Genomic DNA, 25,162 nt, shown 5'->3' with positions numbered 1-25,162 from the left:
GAAAAAGTTAACATTACAAAATAGTTTTAAAGTTAGTGTGATTAAATTTTTTTAATTAATAAACTTTAAAGAAATTAATAAAAATTATAAAGTGTAAATAAAAATAATAATTTTACAAGTATAAAACATTATTAACATTTTTGTATAAAACACGTAGAAATTAAAATAATAATTTTTAATGGTAAATAAATAAATTTGTAATTAAATATTTTTTTTATTTAATTAATTTTATAATATATTCATAAAATTTGATAATATATATAGATAAAATAGGAAATTAAGTTAACTTTACTCTTAAAATTAATTTAAAATTAAAATAATAAAGCTTTACTGTTGTTTTTAAAAAAATAAAAAGTGAAAATTATATTAAGAATTTGATAATTATTAAATAACATAATAATAATTATAATTAAATATTTGATTATATAATGAAACTTTATTATATATTCATAACTAACAATAATATATATTCATAAAATTTAATAATTTATTCATAAGATTTGATAATTTACTTAAAAAAAATTAGTGCTTTGGTGGTAAAAAAAATTATTACCAAATAAAGGTAGTTTTTAATGATTATCACATTGTGATAATTTATGTAACGCCCCAACTCCAGGGACCGTTACGGTGTGCCTTGTAAACAGTGCTAAACTCGCTAATCGAGTCGTTTGGCCAAAATCGTGAACTAAGTATGATTAGCGGTTTAGGGATTAAACATTTTGATTAAGATGTAACATTTCACTAGAACGTTTAATATATATACATTGGGATCCCAAAAACATAGTTTTAGAGTCTATTACAGAAAAGCATTTACAACAGGCCGTTCTAAGCGGCAAAACAGGGTTTAACCCTAGTTCCACTTTAAACCTCGGCCGTGGTGGTCGAGCAGCTGCATATGTACACATCATCACCTAAGCTCTCCAACTCAAGGATGGCCCAGTTTCTCTTGCCTTTACCTGCACCACATAGCACCCGTGAGCCGAAGCCCAGCAAGAAAACACAATAAAGCATGATATAATATCAACAATAACCATAATAGCCATTCAGGACCAACGGTCCGAAACTAATAGGTGACAATAGCCAAAAGTCACCGAAGTGGGTACAGCTCCTTCTTTCCATGTGACGATAGGGTCACCAGGGCTTAATTGATATGAGAACCTTTCATAAGTTTGAACAGGATAGGTGTATGGTGAATAGTCACCAACATAACCTTCCCCCCCCCCCCTTGACTCTAGAGTCGTAACTATGGACAGCGTCCCTAGCCGTGTGACGATAGGGTCACCAGGGCCATGATCATCTAGTCTTAGACCAGGCAAGCGCTTATAAGTTCATCGACTTTAGGGTCGGTCTAGCATTAATGCCATAGAGCCATTCAATGCATGTTCATCGACTTTAGGGTCGGTCTAGCATTAATGCCATAGAGCCATTCAATGCATGTTCATCGACTTTAGAGTCGGTCCCTGACTAGTCAGTGCCATACACAGGTAAGCCATGCCACCAAACGTATATCACATGTTCAATATCCATAAACAAGGTATTCAACATGCTTACTAAACATATACCAGAACAATTAGGACCATGTACAACCACAGAGGCTCAAGCTCTGAACAATATCATACACAGTATACAAAGCATGTCCTAATCACATACTTCCCATGCATCATATGCAATATATCCAACAATCCAACATGCACCAATACTAGCCATGCATGTCACGTTCAATAGTCAACCAACATGCATCAGGAATAGCCATGCATGTCATACCCAAAAATCAACCAACATGCATCAAGGATAGCCATGCATGTTATACATATACACAGGGTGCAGTTTTCTTACCTCAAAGTCGAGCTAGAATGATTAAAAGAACGACCCTTGAGAACGATCAACTTTTAGTCCTTTAGCGGTCACCTAGTCATAACCAAATATAAGATACCATCAATAAAAATGATCAACATAAGTTCCCAAACCAATATCTAGCCTCCGGGACATCAATCCCCACTTAACCAGGTACTAAGTTCAACCCCGAGGCATAAGGCTTGAATCCCCAAGCTTAAAACACCATTCTGGTCAAAAAGGTCACTAAGGGTCGTGGCCCGCCCTAGCTGCGCCACGACGCGCCCTTCAGACAGAGGCAGACCTCCCTGCCAGACGCCAAGGGCCGCGGTGCACCACAGCCGCGCCACGACGCCCAGCCCAGACTAGTCAAAAACTCAGCACGCAACACCAGATTTTCCCCTGCATTTTCCCTTGAAACTAGCCCTTGAAACCTGTCCCAAACTCCAACCTAACACCAAATTCAACCACCAAACACCATCCATAACTCACCCTCATCATAACCCAAGTTAAACCTCAACCAAACTTTCATTAATTCTCAACTAACACATCAAAATCCTTAACTGAAACTTAATAGACAAAAACATGGTATAGCTCAAAACTCAGGTTCAATTCCTTACCTTAAGCTGGTTTGAATCCTTCCCTATAGCTGAGCTAAGTCTAAAGTCCCCAAGCTTTGATTTCCCTAGCTTGCTCTTCAATTGGCTCTCAAATTTTTTAAAGAAAGATGAGGGAGAAACCTTGGACGGGAGAGAAGGAGAAGAGATGAGGATGGGCTCTGTTTCTATTCTGTTTCCACAGCCTTCTAAATCCCAAAAGCTGATCTAAATCCTTAAGGTCAAAAGACCATAATGCCCCTAAGCCAAATAAATCCCTCTAAAGGCTTTCGAGGGTAAAGCCATCCTTTCCCGCCTATCTCGTTAATTATAATTAACGCTCTCCAATTCCCGCTATTCTCAATATTATCAAACACCCATAATTCATATCCCATTCCCTTTTAATTCCCGGTAATGCTCTAGTCATCAAAATGACCCCGAGACTCACCCCGAGCCCCGAACTTAAACCCGTTATGACTAGACCGAACTCTTACACCTCATGATCATCTCATGCCGAATAGCTCGGACCAATCCACCTTATAATGTGGCTATATTACTTAATCACATGCACCCAAAATACACAATTACGCCTACAGTGGCCAAATTACCAAAATACCCTTATAATAACAAATACTCCCATACGCATGCATTCACCATCATATAATAATATAATTCACGTAAACATGCATATAATCATTAAATACCATAATAAATCAATTATGGCCCTCCCGGCCTCCTAATCAAAGTTCTAAACCTTACTAGGAAATTTGGGGCATTACAATTTATTTTCCACTTGAATCAGTTTTGACGATTGACAAGAGTTGGATAATTAATAGACGGCGTAACTCTGATGAGTTTTGGAATGGTCTTGATCACATTTAAAATTAACACGCAAGTATACGTGGTCAAATCAAGTAATATATGATAAGTAAAGTGTCGGTCCCACGAAGACTGATATTAATTACCAATAGTTAATTTCTAATTCTAATTGATTTAAATAATAATTTCATAATTATGAGTAAAATAATTATTACTAAAATTAAGGAAACTATTAAGCACTAGAGAAATTCAGAGATAAAAATATGATTTAATTCAATGGATATAAAAGTTAGGGTTTTAGTTTCATCAACCATCCACTTATGATTTCTAACCAATTTTCAATATTTCTTAATTGTATTGTGATAGCAGATTACAACTATATATTATAGTCTTGCTATGATCTATAATTCTCTACAACATATTATTTCCTAGATCTCTGTGGTAAATCAACATATTGTAGGCTTTAAACACGTAATCCCTGAACTACACAATTCATAGAAGTACTCCCGTCTAATATAAAATTATGATTATCTACCTATAGCATAATTAGCCTTCTATTCTCAGAGCATAGGTTAAAATCATATAAACATGTAAATGGTGATCAATCATTCGTAAGCATTAAGCATAAGATAAATAATTCACAATAGGAGAAAGAAATTCAGAAAAATTGCATTAAGAAATCAAAAGCTTCAAGGAGAATCCACTAACACCCTAATAACAAGATTAGTTCAAAACAAACATAATGGAATCAATCAAATTAAATATAAACATAAACTCAAGAATAGAGAGAAGAAAGAAGAGATCAAGAAATCAAACTCTCAGATCTTCAATGTTCTCCTAGGTCTCTAGTAATTTCTGAACATAAAAATTAATGAAATCCCCTAATTAACTCTTAAAAACGTATTTAAATAGGAACCCTAAAGCTATTTTTCAAAATAAATGATGATTTTGCCCTTCTGATGGGCACGAAAAAATACACGCGCCGGAGAATCATGTGAATGCTTCGGGAGAAGTCAGTGTGTCAATATGCTGAGTTAGAATTTCTGCAACGATATGTGAAGTGAACCTACCACGGTGAAGTTGATATGACTCCAGTAGTGGACAATGGAGCTCCAGTGGTTGATGAGATGATTGACATCATCAATGATGTTATTGGTGAACATAACACTAACGTAGAAGGTGTAAATGAAGGAATTTCAGATGGTGGTGGAAATAGTGCGGAGAATCAATTTGATGACCTGTTTTAAGAGGTCAAAGCTAAGTTATACCCTAGTTGTACTTGGTTGTCTTCCTTGAACTTCTTGACGAAGATGATGCACATGAATGTTATGAATAAATGGACAAATAGTTCCGTTGATGAACTTTTGAAGTTTATGAAATTTGCATTTCTGAAGGAGAATAAGATTTCGGCTTCATTCTATGAGTCTAAGAAAAAAATGAGGAAGTTAGGGTTAGGTTATCAATCAATTCATGCTTGCAAGTACGACTGTTGTTTGTTATGTAAGGAGTATTCCCAAAAATAGAGTTGTCTTGTATGTGGTGAGAGTCGGTGGGTTGACAAAGAATCAAAGGGGAAAAAAGTCACCCACAAAGTGTTGTGGTACTTCCCTTTGACTCATAGGCTGAATCGTCTTTATGGTTTAAGGCATACAGTAAATGATATGACCTAGCATAGTATGGGATGATCAAAAGAAGATGGTGTGATGCACCATCCTATTGATGGGGGTGCTTGCAAACAATTTGAATCCAGATATCCATACTTTTCCAAAGAACCCAGAAATGTTCGATTGGGTTTGACTGCTGATGGTTTTAATCCATTTGGTAACATGAGTCTATTTTACAGCATGTGGCCAGTAATATTCTACACGTACAATATGCCTCCTTGGTTGTGCATGAAAGAGTCATCATTCATGCTGACCTTATTGATTCCCGGTCTGAAATCACACGAGAATGATATGGATGTCTTTTTGAGGTCTATGGTAGACGAATTAAAGGAGTTGTGGGATGAAGGAGTTCAAACCAGAGACACTGCAACAAACAGTGTATTCAGAATGCGTGCAACACTATTATGGACTATCAATGATTTTCCGGGCTGTAGTAGTTTGTCTTGTTGGAGTGGCCAAGGATATATGACATGCCCTTCATGAAACGAAGACACTCCTTCATGTCAGGTAATTGGGAAGACGACTTATGTTTGTCATAGAAGATTCTTATCTTCTACGCATAAGTGGAGGAAGAGTCACTTGTTTGATGGGAATTATTAAAAAGAACGTTCTCCAAGAAAATTTAATAGTCAAGACATACTCGAACAATTAGCGCATGTTCCAGATCATTTTCGAGGTAAACATGTCAGTTTCAGAGGTGTGAAAAGAAAGTGAGATCCAAAGAGCTTATTTTGAGTAAAAAGACTATTTTCTTTGAACTTGATTAATGTTCCGAACTTGAACTGAAGCAAAATTTAGATGTGATGCATGTAGAGAAAAATGTTTGTGACAGTTTACTCAGTACTTTTCTTATGAATGAGAAATCTAAAGACACAACTAACGCACGAGTAGACTTGAAGAATTGGGTTATCCGAGAAGAGTTGCACCTCAAGGAAGACAGTACAAAGTTAATCAAACCACATCCTATGTACTCTTTCACACTGGATGATAGACGATTTTTTAGTCAGTTCATAAAAGGAGTTAGACTTCCTGATGACTTCAGTTCAAATTTCTCTAAGATAGTAACTGACAATGATGGCAACATTGTTGGGTTGAAATCCCATGATTGTCACATTCTTATGCAACGTCTGTTGCATGTAGGAGTTCGAGACTACTTGGATAAGTCTATTTCGTAGACAATATTTGAGCGATATATGAAGAAGTTGAAAAATTATGTCAGAAATAAGGCGCGCCCTAAAGGTTCTATAGCGAAGGGTTATGTTGTCGATGAAGCTCTGACTTTTTGTTTGCAATATCTTTAGAGCGTAGATACTAAATTTAATCGTCCAAAAAGAAATGCGGCTATTGTTATTCCTAAAATACAATTGTCAATTTTTGAATCACAATGTCATTTAAGTAGCAAAAGGAAAATCATATCCCCTGACTATCTTCATTGAAAAGAAGTGGAGTGGTTTGCACTCAACAATTTCCTTGAAATCCAACCATATATGGAGTAAATAGCTCAACACATATATGAATTCATTAAATTTAATTCATAGCCAACTTTATCTTACCTTAATCCTTATGCTATACAGTGAATGCCTTCAAGAAAATTCAAACATAAATCTTCAAAAAGATTTCCCTAGCTCGTTTAAATTGAAGGTAAATTATCGAAACTTTAGAATTCTTACGAAGTTCAAATCAATTACTACTCATCTCATTGTGTTTTCTTTTTTTGAGCCATACTCTATAAATGGGTAGTCAACTGAGTGTACTCATTGTGTTTTCTTTATTTGCGTCATACTCCTACACTGCTTGCATTGTTAACAGTGTGAAGTTTTTGGTACGTAGTCGTGAAGAAAGACGTACCACTCAAAATAGTGGAGTTTTGATTCCAGGAACCGATGATTCCACTTTCTATGGCCAACTTGAGGAGATTGTAGAGTTATGCTATTTCCATGGTTACTTTGTAGTATTTTTTCGATGCAAATGGTTCAACACCGATGCAAGCAAGGGTCGAAATGTGACTAAGAATAACATAACTAGTATCATGATTAATTCTTAATGGTACAAGAACGAGCAGTTTATGTAATATCCGTTTTCCCAGAAGGGCAATTTCGTAATTTTCCCATTGTGTGCATCCTTGTCTTTTTTTTTTCTTTTTCTTTTCCTTTGATGGATTATTGGATATGTATGACTTCCAATGGAAATAAAATTCATTGTTTCTCATGTTTGAGTTTTTGTGGAATCACAACATGAGAATAATGTCAAGTGAATAAATAATGGCTCGGGTTAAGTTATTTTATTTATTTAAAAATTATAATAGTAATTATTATTATTATTATTATTATTATTATGAGCATAATAGTAATAATAATATGCTTGAAATTATTTTATCTTATTATGTGTAATTTTTGGTTTGCCATAATATTAAATATTAGAATTTGTGAAAAGACCATAATACCCTCAAGTTTGGGATTGGTTCAAGGGGCATTTTAGAGACTTTATTTCTTCTGTTTTAACATGATTAAATATTCATAAAATTGATTAAATTTTCGAAATTTAACTGATAATATCAGTTGTGGAACTTAGTCAATTTATTTTATATTTTTTTAAGGAAAAAAAAAAATTCCTTGAAAAGAGGATTTTATCACTTCAAACACTAATTTATTTTTTTAAACCTATTCTAAAACGTGTTACCATGATAATCTGATGGAGAAATCGTGGGAATATTGAGGGAATCAAAGGATTGAAGAGAGAGAGTGTTATTATCGTTTTTTTTTTAAAGAGAAGAAATTTTTGAGTTCTTGCACTTGGGAAAAATCTGGGCAGTAATGAACATTGTAGAATCATTCTAGGGGAGGAAATAAACATTTTGAGTGTGAGAAATACATTTATAAAGCCTCGGATTGTGATTCACCATTTTTATCCAAGAAAATGCATATTCTTGGATAATTTTGGATTTAAGTGTGTTCAAGAGTGTATGGTGTGCGTGGTTGGTGATAAACAAGCTTAGGGGACTCCAATAATCGGTTTTGACGTGAAGAAACGGGCTGAAATGGTCTAGAGCAAGAAAAACTAATTTTGAGCTCCATTTTTGGCGGTACACCGGACTTGGAGAAGAAGACTTCGGAACAAGGGGTTACGGACATCTTTTTGGGCTGGGGTCTATTGTTTTGAAGTTCTGGACATCTTTATTGAAGTTTTAATAAAGATTAATTATGAAAAATATTTTTATTGTTCAGAAAAATATGATTCTATGTTTCAATGATATCTATATCATTTAGAATGGCTTTGTACGTTTAGATTTAAGTTTTGATCGTATTTGATAATTTTCTTCAATTATTTACTTTTAAATGTGTGATTTAAGAAAATATATGTGGAAAATTATTTAAAGTATTCTGAAAATTCTGAGAATTTTTGTATATGTTTAAAATGAGATTCTAAGGCTCTCTATAATTTTATTTCGAATTTGTATCATTTATGTAATTTTCATGATTTATTTGGCTTATGTTATATTTTAAATATCAAAAAATATTAATGCTACTGTTCTGAACCTTAGATAATTTTTGTGTGTTACTGTAGGGTGTAGAAACCTATCTGTATAGTTAGATTCTATTTTTAATCAGTTATTAATTTTTCTTTAATTAATTAGTTTTTCTATAAAATTAATTAAGAAAATTAGTTATTTTGCCCAGAAAATTCTAAAATAATTTTTATAAGTTTATTTTGGAATTTTAAACAGTTCTGTATGTTAGTTTGATTTTTGGGCTTGGTTGTGTATTTATTTATATTATTTGGGTTTTATTTGAGAAATTGAGGAAAAATAATTTATAAATGTTAAAAATTATTTTTCTGGTCGTATATGAGAATTTTCTGATTACTTAGGGTTCTGGAAAAGTTATTTATTAAATTTTGTTGTCATATGATATTTTTTATAAAATTATTGAGTCTTTAATGTAATTATGATATTAAAGGGTATTTTGGTAATTTTCACATAAAAAGTAATTATATGAATTCATGCGATATGTTAGAAACATCATTGTTTGTGTATGTGACATGATGGTTTGAACCTTTTGTGGAAAATTGTTTTAATTTACGTGTCATGCATGTTAAAATGGCATAGTTAAATTATTTCGATAATTAAGGTTTCGAAATAAAACCTTAACGCCTATTTTATTTTTCCTAAATTTTCGCTGTGTAATTGGACGTCTAGGAGCTAGCGGTCATCGAGGTGACGCAGCGAGTGGTTCGAGACACGTCAGCGGAAAACGCATTGTTTAAGGTAAGAAGAGTGGACATCTGCGCATAGGGTGTACGTTATGCGTACAACCTTGTTTTCTTATTTGTTAGTTATGTAATTATATTTGTGACCTGAATTGTTGCATTAGGTTGACTAGCATGAGGATAGTGCTAGGGATTTTAGTTAGTAGACATGCTTAGATGATAGAGTAGGCGTGCTACTAGATTTTAGCTGCTTGTGTGAGTATAGCACTTGCAGGAATTATCTTGGGTGTGTATAACTCAGGATAATAGGATGCCACCACGGAACTGCCGAGTGTGAGTACAGCGTAGGCAGGGCAACGATGTCTCGAGGGAACGGCCGAGTGTGAGTACAGCGCAGGCTAGACTATGTGCCACCGTGGGAATGCCGAGTGTGAGTACAGCGCAGGCAAGACAGATTACATTTCATGTCCGATCAACATGACTTGTTAGTATTTATGTGTGTGAGTGTAACACACATTATGTTAGGTGATATGGTGTTTATATATCGCACGATGATTATTATGCTTAAGATGTTTGTTTATGTTTAGTTGAAAGTTTATGTTTTCTGGTTTGGGGAGTTATGTCCTACATAGCTCTTCTTACTGGGCGTTAGCTCACGGGTACTCTGTGTGCAGGTAAAGGCAAAGCAAAGCAGTGAGTAGTGCGGGCTCGAGGCATGGACGGAACATGTTAGAGGCTGGGCTCCAGTTATTTTATGTTTTTAGAAATAAATGTTATGTTTTTTTAAAATTTTCATACTTGAATGGTTATTTTCTTTATGTTTTGTTATTAAACCCAGCGTCCAACATTTTTATTTTTAAATAATGAGATCTCATTGTCTGTTTAAATTTTAAATAAATATTTTCTCTTAGTGTCTTAAAGTATTTATTGTTTATTATTTTTAAATGGACTCCCTTAGTAACGTCTCGGGAAATCGGGGCGTTACAGTTTATTCTCCCCACTCAAGCAAAACAAGTTTTCTACTTGGAGCATCCTTCAAGAAACAAAAATTGGAAAGTAGTAGAAGAAGTCAATTATCGAAAGATCTGGGATCATCCATGTATTGATGATGATAATGAGGTTGATGTCGTGCATGATAGTACTTTGTAAAAAAATTTACTCACTGTGGAATTAGGAGAGTTGGAGGTAATGCCTTTGGATTGACCTGGTCACACCATCATAATTGGAGAAACGTCTCGATCTGTTCTGGATGTGGATGATGATTTCATCAATGACGATGATGAAATTAGTGAAGATGATTTAGAAAGTACAGATGATGATGTAGGAATCGAAACTGATGAGGAATAACATTTTCTTATGCATATTCTTATTGTATGTTTAATGTGTATGTTTTAATTTCAAGACTTTTCAATTAATATATGACTTTTCTCAATAATGTTTGTTTTTCAATAGTTTCAAATGCATTATCGAACTTTTAATGAAAAATGCTCTACATTTTAAGTTATGTAATTAACCTCCAACTATAACTGATTTTAAGTTAATAATTATATAAACTATAAAGATATGTCTGCTACTGTACTCGTTCTCAAGGCGGTGATGGAGCGGGCGATCCTCCTCCAGATCCTACTCGAGTGCCTACTTCTTGTGAGACAAGTAATATACTATAATTAATCTATGTTTTATCAATAAATGACAAATTTTTATTATTTTATTCAATTTAATTTTGTTGTTTAATTAAAATATGCATCGGCTGCCGCAAAAAGAAGAGTACGATCTCGATCCAAAAGTTTGCAGCAGCTCGTCAATGACAATAAAGGTCCATTGGCTCTAAAATTTGATCTGAAGGAGGAGAACCTACATAGAAGTTGGTGATTTTGGGACATTGTTCATGAGACTTATTGGTAACCTTATTGGTCACCATGTCCTGTTATATTATGACTCGTGGTAGAGTGTTCCGGATGAGCACAAGATAGGATTGATGCAAAATATTGAGGTAAATTTATCAACTTATTCACATGTAATGTTTTAATTTTATAATTTTAAAATGCTAAACAGTTTAATTTTTTTAAAGGAATTTTTCATTCTTCCCCGAGCTCTCCCAGAGTGGCGATTGATAGAGACTAGGATTGAGCGAGAGTTTAAGGATCACTACAAGGAAAGAGAAGGTTATAAAAAAACACTTCGATGAACATGGAGGGTATGATGATATCGAGACAGCCAGAAAGAATCCACCAGAGGACATGGACAACGAGAGTTGACAGAAGTTGGTTGACCTTTTCACCACTCCAGAGTTCATGACATGCTCAAAGGCAAATGTTGCCGATAGAAAAAAAATAGAAGTATCCAAGTCTCCATGGATCGACTTCTTATGCTTTTGCTCGATTTAAGAAAGTAAATAAAGAAATATATATAATTTGAAATATTTTCAGTTATTTTATTAATAATTTCAATATTTAACTGATATTTTGTTACATTTTGTTTTCTAAAGATGAATCTTCAGACTAAGGAACTGCCCAACATTATTGATTTGTTCCATGACATGCACAATCATCCGACACGTGGATGGGTGAACACGAATGCTAAGGATGCATATGTAAGTAACTATCTAAGTTTTGTATATATGTTTATTATTTAATTATATTATGTATTAATTGTCTTGTTTTGAACTGCAGGATGCCTTGCAGCAAGAAGTCCAGACACAATCCTAATCCCAATCCCAATCTGAATCTTCAAGAGGAAGTGCCTCTGTCGATGAGACACAAGTCGTCTCAAAGGTACTTGGTCAATGTCGTGGCCACAACCAAGGTATTGGACACAAGTTGAAGGGCACTATTACCTTTGCCTCAGGCGCCACTAGATCCTCTTCACAATCAGAGGCATCACCATTTGCGTCCACCACAGTCGACCCTCCAATGGTACCAACTGAGGTTTTCCAGTCCATGGTTCAGCACTTCAGTCAAGCCATTATGACCTAAAACAACAACTTCCAGAAAATGCAACAATTTATGCAAACTACAAATCCGAACATCCAAGCTCCACAATTTCATCTTGTCAACTTGGATATGAATATGATACAGTCCATGATGGCGAACTTTCCAGGCTCGGGCCAATTTCCACCATAGCAGCCACAACCACCACAGCAGCCACAGCCACCACAGCCATCACAACAACTCGATGATGATGATGACTTTGGGATTAATTTAGATGACATTTAGTTTGGTTATATTATTCTTTTAAACTTATTAATATTTTTTGTTGTTTTATTTTTAATTTTGGAGACTATACTACTTATGTTTTGTTTTTTACATTTTGGAGACTACACTAATTTTAAATTAGTTTTATTATTTAATTAATAAATTGGTTTTATTATTTAATTAAATAAATTGGTTTTATTTATTTATTTAATATTTTATATTTTATTAAATAAATTTTAATTAATATAATTAATTAATTTTTTAAAAAAATTATATATCTACAACGATGACATGTCGTCGCAGTAGGGTGCTCGCTGAAAATGAAACTCTGAGATTTCGTGACCCTATGGCGACAACATGTCATCGCTGAAGGCATATAAACCCATACACTCTATCGCGACGACACATCGATGTTGGTGGTCCACGAATCTACAGTGATGAAATTCAAATTTTCAAATTTTGCAATCACCTACAGCAAAAACATGTCGTCGCAATATCCTAGTTCAACAAAAAAAAATTATTTCCTATTGCGACCGACATGTCGTCGCTGTAGTAAAAACATATTGAGACGACCACATTTTGTCGTCGCTGAATGTCGCTACACATACAGACCTACAACGACGACTTCTAGATCTACAACAATGACTTTTGTGATCGTTGTAGACCTACTTTCTTGTAGTGGATCTCAGCATAACTAACCACTTTAGCAGTGGTCATTTTCACACCTTTGGAAATCATGGGCTTCAACCCCCTTATAAACCATTGGACCCTTATGGCCTCTGTCAGAAAAATTTCGGAAGCAAACCTTGCCAAATTATCCAATTTATGAGCATACTCTGTGATAGAAAGGCTGCCTTGTGTAAGTGTCATGAACTCATCGGCCCTAGTTGCTATCATGGCCGCGCTATATTACTTTTTGCTAAACACTTGGATGAAGTCTGCCCAAGTCATGGTGTCCAGATTACGTGTTTGCTTTACCACGTCCCACCAGATTTTGGCATCCATCTTGAGTAAGTGGGCAGCGCATGAAACTCTTTGATGATCATTCATCTCCATGTGATAAAAGATGGCCTCAACCAATCTCAACCAATCCTCACCTATCATGGGATCAGGCTTTCCTTCAAAATTTCGAGGAGATTATTTCCTAAAACGCTCATAAACTGGCTCAAATTAATAACCCATTGGCATTGGAGCATGTGAAGGTACTGGGGGTACTTGTTGTACTAGAGGCTCAGGTTGTGCCAACGGTACTTGTGGGGCTTGGGATATTTGTTGGGATTGAGCCAACTCTTCAGCTGGGGCTGTTGGTTGTACTGGTGGTACTTCCATGCCAGAGATCTCTATCGCATTCTTGTTAGTAAGATGATATTCTAAGCCAAAAAAACCATCATTAGAGGAAATAAAATCGCATAGTTATTTATCACTTTAGAGTCTTAATTGCAATGATTTTTCACACATACTCACTTCCATTTATATAAAAAAAATCCAATATTGCAAAAATATAGTAAATACTTAAATATCCTTAAAATAGGTCCATAACATCAAAATATCCAACAATATCCAAACAAGTCTGAAAATGAATCGAATTTATTTAAATAATAATAGACCATATACTTAGGGAAAAATTATTCTAATCTTTCATTGTCGACTCATCCCCGAAGTCGTAATAAAAAGTATCCTCAGAAATATGGAAGTAATCAGGGGCACTAGCCTTTTCCCTTAGCCCATCGCTCACTTCTAGTATAGCGAATACCACCTCGCGTCGCATTGCTTCCCCCACATGGTTGGTCACCATCTCTTCGTGCTCCTCCAAATTCTCATCCTCATTTGGAGCGAGGGCTGTTTCCAGTCTATAGAACTCATAATTTTCCACAAGCTCAAATATAGTGTATCAGAAGGTAACAAATCCTAGATCATCCTGGATTATGTCATGCCATGCTCTAGTTAGTTGGAGAATAGCCTCGGGGAATGTAGCTAGTGACTTCCTTAGCACCCAATACTATTCAATGGGCCAGACAAGTACTCCCATTTTGTTGATTATCCCCTACATGTACTCGCATACTGCCTTGATCTTTCGGAGCACGGTAATCCTCCAATCTCCATCAACATCCTCGTCAACATGAATCCTCGGAATCTCACGGATCTCCTAAAGAATTTGTTTTCGAGTTGTTCTAATAGGTTTAATTAGCACTACAAGAAAATAAGAGTTTTAGGACTTTATTTGGGAGACATTGAAAGTCTACAATGTCTCCCAATTGGGGAGACGTTGTTGCTAGGGTCATTGTAGGTGTATATCTCACGTCTCCCAATAGGAAAGGTGAGAGACTTCCCACGTCTCTCAATGGGAGAGGTTGAAAGTCAAATGTTGACTTTCAACCTCTCCCAATGGGAGACGTGGGAAGTCCCTAGGAGACATCCAACGTCTCCCATTGGGAGAGGTGAGTCACTTCCCACGTCTCCCAATGGGAGACATTGAAAGTCTCCCACATTTAAAAAAAATAAATTAAATAAATTTATAATTAATATTATTTTAATTTGATTTAATAATTAATTAAATTTAAATTATTTTAATTTATATTGAAATGATTTTAATTTTAATTTAAATTGATTTAATAATCAATTAAATTGAAAGTACACAATATTTGTTAGACATATACAAGAAACACAATATATTTGTTAGACATATACAAGAAATACAATATTTGTTAAACATATTCAAAATGAACAAATATTGCATTGTGTATGAAGAAAGAGGTAAAAAATAAAAAAATAAAAACCTATCAACGAGGTCGGTAACTTTGGATTATCGGCAACATATATGTCGCCCATTCTTGTCGCAACTTATCAATTTGTGCCTCTGTATATGATGTGCTTGTTAGCTGCAAAAAATTTAAAGTAAAATATATTAATTAATTAATTAATTACATTTATAGTTTCAAAAATAATTTGTAAATTTTAATTAATAATACCGTTCTCAAGTAATGTTCAGGACTCACATGTTCAATCAAATCCTTCAACATCCTCATTAAGTAGTATCCACATGCCACATTGTCTGGTTGGTGTGGACACTAATTATTTAAAAGTATGAGTAATTCATTATTAAATTGAAACTTATTAAAAAATGCATCCATATTATTTTACTTAATTATTATAAATGTTCAAAAATTTCTGCTGAAGTTACTTACCTGAGGTTGCTTAATGCGTAGAGTATCAGGGATCTCGACATCAGGAAGATTCATAGAGAAAAAAAGATTGAAAGCGCTGACGATCACTGATACAATCTCCTCACGATTATTTAGCTCTGAATTCACCAGATCACAACAATAAACATGATAGGCATATGGTGCCAAAATAAGCAACATCCAATGTTCACTGCATAAGAAAAACCAAAAAATTAATGTTAAACAAAGAAATTATTGATATGGGTCGGAAAAATGACAACTTTTTAAACTTACCCATGGTTCTAAGGGACAAGCATAACTTGTTCTTTTGATTTTACGTCATTGCAACGTCTGAACAGATTCTGAACACGATCGTTGAATGAACTCCCTTGAGTGGGGACGATATTAGGATTGACAAATAAAAACTTATTTTGGCGACCTTGTTGTACCACATATCTGTAAATGAACCTAATACAAAAATACGAAAAATTGTTATATGTATGAATAAATCAAATTACAAAATTAAATGAACAAACTTATTCGTGAGATATATACCTCATGTAGCTGACGACTACTGCTTGTCTAATCTTCTCCTTTCGAGCAAACTGAAGTATGTCATCCTTAAATATATAACAGTGAGACATATCCTGATCAAAAACTTCAGACTCTATGCCTAGATTGACACACTCGCCATCATCCCAATGAGATACGATATTGTGTAATTGTTCCAATGGAGTGTGGGCCAATTGTGTTGGAGGAGTTTATTGTCGTCTTCTTTCTCGTGGTTGTTGTGTTGATGGAGATCTTGATCGTTGTGATTTGATCCTACTTGTAGAGGGAGTCTATATACAATAATGTCAACAATTAAAAAAATTGCAAACAAATATAGAATTGTAAAGATAATTATGTAAAAATATGGAATCACCTCATGATATACATCTTCAGATATAATGACAAAGTCCTTAGGCCATGCTATTGGCGTCCCAATGGCCTGAGCAACTATGTACATGTCCAAATCAGGATATGCAAAAGGGAGAGGACAGGTTGGCTTAAGAACACTCGTAATCATAACTTGGAAGTTGTTGCCTGCCTCTCTTTCAATGAGTTTACCTGATGCAACAATTTTTGAAACCGAACCAATTGCTAATTGGCATGCTCGACCCTACGTAAGAAACATATTATATACAAATAATCATGTTGAAGCAGTAAACAAATTTATTTGGTTTCAGAATATTCAAGAAAGTTTAATTACCTCTTGCAAAAGCGGTTGTAGTGCAATAATGTGGTGCTCTGCTTGAGGCACTACAGGGTCTGGAGTATAGTAGGACACCTGTGCTGGTGGCACTGGTGGGTCGGGCACATAGTATGATGATGGCGCTGGTGGGACTCCAGCATTAGATCCTGACCCGCTCTGTTGGTCCAATAATTTTCTCAAGAGCTCATCTTGTTGCTGAAGGCGCTCTTCTAGGCGTTGTGCTTGTTGACGATGCTCTTCTTCTTGTTTTCGAAATCTTTCTTCAAACTCCTTTCTAATGTCGTCATTCGAAGAAGAGGCTTTTGATTTATTTTTCGTTGAGGTAGGTGTTGGAGTATTCCAGTATACTGAGCGGGACACACCGTGTCCTCCAGCCCTAACACATCCTCGAGGCTCAGGAGTGCCCAACGCCCTCGTCAGCACATCTTCAGGGCCATCAGGTGCCCATTTACCCTCAACTTGGAGTTGCCGGTAATGATCATGTGAAACAATATTCACAGAAAGTTATATATATAAGCTAATAATTTGATATATCAACATTATTAAATATGAGCACTTACAATATTTTTTTGAATCTCAGAAGCCTCTCCAACTAGCTCTCCTTTTGCATTCCGACGACCCATGCTCCATAAGTCTGCCCTATCAAGTTCAGTCAGACTTTTCCCACTTTGTTCCATTAACATCTCTTCAATACGCACATAGCCTCCTCTAGAGAGGTTGTGATTGTATTTATTCAATGCTCGATAATTTTGCATCTCCTCTCTCTTTCTTTGCCACTCGGGAGTTAATCTTGAGTTCACAAACTTTAACCATTCATCCAGAGTTATGACATTCTCAAATCCAAATGGCATAGCTGGCGGGAACTCATTTGGGTATTTTTTCAAAGCGTCGTAAACGTGTACCCTTGTAAGATTAGTCTTCCAATTTCGGAAGTACTTTCCCGAATCCTTCACCATCTGTTTCTTTTGTTTGGGGTCCAAATCAAAAGTTTTCTGCAAGTTTGAAAGTAATAAGAAGCATATTATCAAAACAATATATATTTTAAAAACATTAAATGAAATATAATTAATAAAAGTATACCTTCATTGTGTCCCATATTTTATTTTTATCCACCACACTAACATCGTTCCAACTGTTAATGTTGATGGACACAGTTGCTCGAACAATTGCTCCAAGCTGTGATGAAACATTACTTCTAGATTCACCCACTAGTTGACCATACTCATTGTATTCAACACGAGTAAGATGTCCTTCACTCCTTTTTTTTGGTGTTTTTAGACATCCATGTACGTCCTCTCACAGTTTTATTTTCTTGTTCCACTGGCTGAGAATGAGGGCGTTGCTCCCCCTCATCAGAACTACCACCTAAAAGGATCAGCCACCATCTGTGAAACATAAATATTAATATTATAACAATTTTGGAGACTCAAAATCAAAAGATGAAACCAAAAGATGAAACTAAAAATTTCACATATCATAAACATATGAAACCTATTAAATTGTACCTCAAGACCCATTATCACCAACCCATAATCCTTCACCGTTTTCACGGAAACAAATACAATCATCATCAACTTCATCATTATCTTCTATTGCGGTGAATGTGACAAGTTCTTCTTCGAGAGGTATATCATGTAAATCACCATCTTTAATGTTCTATTCTCTTGTTTGCGTTGGAAGAACAATTGACCATTGGTTGTCTGAAGGATCATTCACATAAAATACTTGTTTCGCTTGTGAAGCTAATATAAATCGATCAGATTTGTGCCCAATTCATTTTAGATTAACTAATGTGAAACCAAAATCTTCATATATTATGCCGCTGTCACTTTTCACCCAATCACAAAAGAAAACAGGTACTCGAGTTGTGATATAATCTAACTCCCAAATTTCATTAACTACTCCATAAAAAGTCATATCACATTCAACTGGATTTTTATCTTTTGCACTAGAGACTTGCACAGTTTTAGCAACAAGGCTAACACCACTGTTTTGTGTGTTTCTGTTGTTATCGCACTCCCTAGTGTTAAATAGAGTACTGTTAATCATGTATGATGAAAACTTGATGACATTAACCGAATGTCCTCAAGAAATCCAATTAGCAATGTCTGAAACCCTATTTGATGTGTTTTTTAATTCTGACACAACCTATCAAATCAACATATCAAAAACAACCAAAAATGTCATCTTGTAATTAATTACTAATTAATGACAACTTTCAATAATCAACACAATTTACCTTTTGTTCTATCCAACTACTAAAAGTTCGATAATGTTCGTCTTGTAACCATTTTGAGTTCCTTGACTTGGATGGAAATTTGGTCTTTATCCAATTAAAATGTTCCCTTCAATTATACATATGTTGTTAAATAATTGAATATACGAAATTACACAACTTAAACTTAATGTATTATATGAATATAACTCACTCGATATAAGGTTGAATTTCATTTATATTCTGCAACACAAGACGATGCGCTTCATCTAGAAGATCTCGACTTACTGTGCATACAACGCTACCACGATGACTCTGAATCTTAACATTTTCAACATCATTTAACCCAATTTAATAGTACACCAGTCATGTATTCAAAACAAAATTCAACTGCCTCTTCTGCAATGTAGCATTCGACGATGCATCCTTTCGGCCGACTTCTATTCCTAACATACCCCTTAAGAATCTTCATATATCGCTAAAATGGATACATCCACCTTAAATAAACTGGACCACAATATCTTAGTTCTCTAACCAAGTGAGCTGTCAAACAGATCATTATATCAAAAAATGCCGGCGGGAAATATTTCTCCAACTCACACAATACCTCAACAATTTCATCTCTTAACTTAGGTAACTTAAGTGGATCAATCACCTTACAACACAATGATTTGAAAAACAAGCATAACCTTGTGATTACATCTCGAACTTTCCTAGGCAACACAGATCGAATGGCCACTGGTAGTAAATGTTGCATTAGAATATGACAATCGTGAGATTTCATGCCAGTCAGAATACAACTTTTCATGTCTACCAATGACCTTATATTTGAGGAATATCCATCTGGAACTTTTATATTAAACAAACATCTGCAAATTTCTATTCTTTCCTCTTTAGTAAGAGTGTAAGCTGCAGGAGGTAAATATGTTCGTCTCTTATCTGGTTTTGGAGTTAATTCATCCCTTATACCCATTGCAACCAAGTCTTGTCTAGCCTTAATTCCATCCTTAGTTTTCCCAAGAATATTCAACAAAGTGCCAATCAAACTATCACATACATTTTTCTCTATGTGCATAACATCTAAATTATGGCGTATAAGTAAGAAGGGCCAATATTCAAGTTCAAAGAAAACAAATTTCTTTTTATAACACCCTTTTGGCTCCTCCACAACCTTGTCCTTGCGACTATGTTTCATCTTTGTAGGTGTACGAACTTTAGGCTTCCCTAACTTGAACACAATTTTAGACATCTTCTCAAGTACTTGGATCCCATTCAATGGCTTAGGAGCCTCCTCAAACTCTTGTTTACCATTGAATGCCTTCTTCCAAGTCCGAAGTTTATGCGTATTAGGCAAGAACTTCCTATGTCCCATATAACATATTTTCCGAGAGTGTTTCAAGTATTCAGAACATGTTTTTTCTTCACAAACGGGGGAAGCCTTATATCCTTTCACACTAAACCCAGATAAATTTCCATAAGCAGGAAAGTCATTAATTGTCCATAATAAGACCACTCTAAGATTAAATTCTTCCTGCCTATACGCATCATAAACCTTAACCCCTTCATCCCAAAAAGTTTTCAAGTCATCTATAAGAGGAGCTAGATAGACGTCAATGTCATTACCAGGTTGTTTAGGTCCTGATATCAACAAGGTCAAAAGAGTAAACTTTCTCTTCATACACAACCATGGGGGTAGATTGTAAATAACAAGCATAACAAGCCAACAACTATGCTTACTGCTAAGAGATGCGTGTGGATTAAACTCGTCAGTCCAAAGGCCTAGACGAATATTACGAGATTCATTTCCAAAAGAAGGCCACTCCAAATCAACTCTCTTCCAAGCTAGGGTGTCAGCTAGATGTCTTAATTTACCATCCTTTATTCTTTCATTAGCATGCCACGACAAACTTTTAGCATGTTCGACATTTCTAAACATTCAAATGAAACGAGGAATTGGCAGAAGGTACCACAAAACTTTGGCGGGTACTCCTTCCTTGACATCGTCACCATTTCTTTTCTTTTGCCATCGTGACTCACCACAAGTAGGACACGATTTTGCATCTGCAAAACTATTTCGATATAATATGCAATCATTAGGACATGCATGAATTTTTTCGTACTGCATGCCTAATGAGCATAACGTCTTCTTTGCCTCATAAAATGAAATTGGAATTTCATTATCTTCAGGCAATAACTCTTTCAAAAAACTAAATAAATCAGTAATGCTTTTATCACTCCAGCCATGTTTAGCTTTTAGATTGTACCATCTAAGAAGCGTAGATAATTTTGTAAATCTTGTACAACCAGGGTAAATTGGTTTCTCGACATCATTAAGGAGTGTCTCAAACTTATTTGGGTCTACTCCTGATCCATAATGTGCGTCGTCAATCATTTCATCTAATGGATCCCAGTTCTCCTCCACTATATTCCTCCTCACTCCTTTTGGTCTACTTGGCAGAGTTGGAGCAATCAGAGCTATCTCCCCATGGTAATACCAAATTGTGTAACTCTTGTCCATCCCATTGAAATATAAGTGTTCTTTAATCTTTTTAAGATCCATCTTTTTAACATTTTCACACTTAAGACATGGACAATAAGTAAAATTTGGGTCTTTCACATTTTCCGAACAAAATCTTAAGAACAAATCGACCCCGTTCCTATATTCCGCAGATAACCTATTCGCTGACATCCAATGTTTATCCATATATTCTCCTATGTCTATGGAAAAGAAAAGAAACAACACTAAATAAGCACGCGATAAAGTTGTATGTCTATATAAAACTAATTGTTTATTATCCTAGATAAAATCGAGCAGCATTTCCCCTATAATAGTGACCTAACCATCTGCATGTGAATAACAAAACAAACAATTCAAACAACATACAATAAGTTTCTTCCTTATAGGATGTCTATATTAAACTAATTATTTATTATCCTAGATAAAATCGGGCAGCATTTCCCCTATAATAGTAACCTAACCATCTGCATGTGAATAGCAAAACAAACAATTCAAACAGCATACAATAAGTTTCTTCCTTATAGCTCCGCAACACACAACCAAATTTCTCAGAACCTACTTCACTAAAACACACAAGTTCTCAACCTTCCGTTATCATCGCAACACACAATTTTAATCTCAGAACCTGTAACGTCCTACGTTTTCGGGTACCTTTAAACGACTTGGGTCGGGATTTTTTTCCCCCGGGTTAAGAATTTTATTTTAAATAATATTATATTTTGTTTGTAAGTATTCCATGAGTTATTGCTAGCCAAAATATGAATTTTGTGATTTTAAAAGTCAAGATAAGACTTTCGGTCCTGGACCGACACAAAATCCCTGATCGGGTAAAAATCTCGGAAAATAAAACGAAAAACCATGGCAATTATATTTTGGGCATAAAATACATTCATAAAAGTTAAAGTTTGGTAAAAAATAATAATCCTAAAAGAAAATGGAAATTTTAAGGCATTTTGTGGTAAATGCCTAATTTTGCCGAAATGGAGAATTTTATTCCATGAATGGACCTTAGGTTAAATTTTATTTTGTGGTTAATTAAATTAAATATGAGAGACATTTAATTTAATTAATTAATAGTAAGTTTGGTGATTAAAACTTAATGAGAGTGAAAAAGGTGTAGAAAGTCAAATTGGGTTTTTCTTCTTATGAAATAATTGTTCACCATTAAAATATATATATATATATATAACATAGAAAAAAATGAATCGGTGGCCGGCCATGTGACTCTTTTTAATGGTGTGAACAAAAAAATAATAATAATTGAGTTTAAATCTCATTTAATTAAAGGTTAGGGATAAAAGCAAGTGGGTAAAACACTTGAGTGTTTTTAGGGTAAATTAGATAGTATATAACTCTTCCATCCCTCCCCAACCGACCACACCACCCTCTCTCATTCACTATCATCTTTTTTGAAGACCTCTCAAAGTGTTCTCTCAATATTCAACCTCAAGAACACCAAGGAAAACTTGGAGGCTAAGTCTTGGTCTAGGAAGTATTTTCCCTAAGGTAAAGCTTCACTAATCTAGGCTTTTGTAAAGTTTTAAGCTTAGAGTTTCAAATAGCTAATTAACTATGTTGTTGGGGGAAGTTGGTTAGGGTTTTTGAAAGGTTTTGGAGGAGCCAAAGCTAATAGGAAGGTCCAAACCTTAAGCAAGAACACCAAAGAGGTAAAAAGTTTACTTTTGATGATTTTGTTGTAGGGTTTTTAGTTTTAAGCATTATTTTTTATATTTAATGCTTAAAGTTTCTTGTTGGTGATGTAATAAGGTTATGGTAGTTGTTTAATAATTTTTATGATGCATGTGTATTGATTTTTGAAAATGGGAACCAAAACCCCCAAGGGTTTTGTAGGATACCCTAAAACAAAACATGTTTTAAGCTGTGACTTCCAAGGGGTCAAGCAGCCACTGTATATTGTTTTTGTAAAATTAAATTGTACTGTGATGTTGTTGAGATTGAGTACATAAAATTGAGCTTTTGAAACACTAAAAAATGTTTCGAAATGAGTAAGTTATGCTATTTCAAAGTTTAGGTAAAAAACTGTTTTTTCGTATTCTTATTTTCGGAACCAAGTTTGGACAGCCACTGTATAGGGCAAATGAACCCAGTTTTTTCTAAAATTTTGTGGACATATTGTTGGAATAACCTATTATTCCACTGTAAAATTTGGTAAGAAAATATTGAACGGTTTGAAAGTTATTAACTGTCAAAGTTTGGAAAAAATAAGGGCTTGAAAATAAGGTCATTTTTACCTCATTGTTGGAAAATGATTTCACCAATCAAAAATGCTCATTTTGACCTAAGATTTTACAAAGACCTAAATGTCATAACAAAAATGGAATTGGGAAATTTTGGTAACAATTGGGTAAGTAAATTTCAAGTTATGAACTAACGAAGTATGTAGTTAAAAATGTGAAAAATAGGTTTTTCACACTTAGTGTAAAAATGAGATTCTGGAACATAAGGTAAAAAGTAAAATTTTGCTTATTTCAAGATATAAATTGGTAAGTCTTGAAATCATATTTTCACTAAAATTACCCCTTTGAGTTTAAATGAATTATTTTTCTAGTAAGTAAAAATTGATTAATTGCTTTTGGAAAATTAATTAGTCAAGATGAGAAATTTATAACGGTTTTCCTAATTAAGAAAAATTAGGCAATTTTCTTAAATCGTTTTTTAGATATTAAAACCTTAAGAAAACTAAAAGGAAAATTTAAAGAGTTTATTTTCTTTAAAAATAATTAAGGAATTTATTTGTATTTTCTGGATGTAATACCGGCTAAAATCTTACATATTTTAACCGACTAATCAAAAGTGCGGGTTAATAGCGATACCTTGAAAGAATAAGATTTTTAGCGGGTTGTGGGGAAATACCATTGTGATACCCGAGCCTAGGTATCGAGACCTTAGGACAGGTCTCCCCGAGACTTAGGGTTTAGTCTCGAATATTTTGTATGACTTTCCTTAATAGGTTTAAAACCAAATAAGGATTATAAATCCTTACAAATGAATTTTATTAAAATGACCAAACTGCCCAAAATAATAATAATGAATTATGAGTGCCATAATTAATCCGAGTATACTGTATGGATAACTACAGTATTGGCTAAGCGTAACTGGACTGAACGTTGGAGGGTGAAAACCTGCTGAGCGCTAAGGACTCCAAGTAAGTCAACTTATATTGTATGGCTGCAACATGAAATGATTATTGTCTTGTATGTTAGTATAGGGATACATGCATATATATAGGCTGTCATAGAAAGTTGCTTAGGGACGTTAGTCTAGTGAGTGCTGATTTAGAAAATATGAACGGTAGAAGTCCGTCATATCCTAGACGGTTGATCCCCGTCACACTGCTTGATTTTATTTATGTCCGGTTCATTACCGCGACGAGTGGCCATGAGATGAGGATAAGCTGGTTAAACCTAGGGGCGCCAAGATAAATGGGACCTAGGGGCCCTCATGCTTACTTAATCATTGGACGGTTAGAATCCGAGCAAGTGCTCTGATAAGTTATTCCCGGATAGCAACCGTGAATATTGGCCATTCAGTGAGAGTGCTAGAGATACTAGGGGTTGCCAAGATTGAGTGAGGCTGAACACCCTAGGGGCAACTGCTCACCAGCACCACTGATTAACATAGAAGTCTCCGTAAAACCGTGTAAATTGGATTACACTCTTGAATAAGTAGCGATGCCCTAG

Source organism: Humulus lupulus, chromosome 1 (genome assembly GCF_963169125.1).
Source record: "Humulus lupulus chromosome 1, drHumLupu1.1, whole genome shotgun sequence".
Taxonomy (NCBI): domain Eukaryota; kingdom Viridiplantae; phylum Streptophyta; class Magnoliopsida; order Rosales; family Cannabaceae; genus Humulus; species Humulus lupulus.
Note: the sequence above shows the minus strand (reverse complement) of the source record.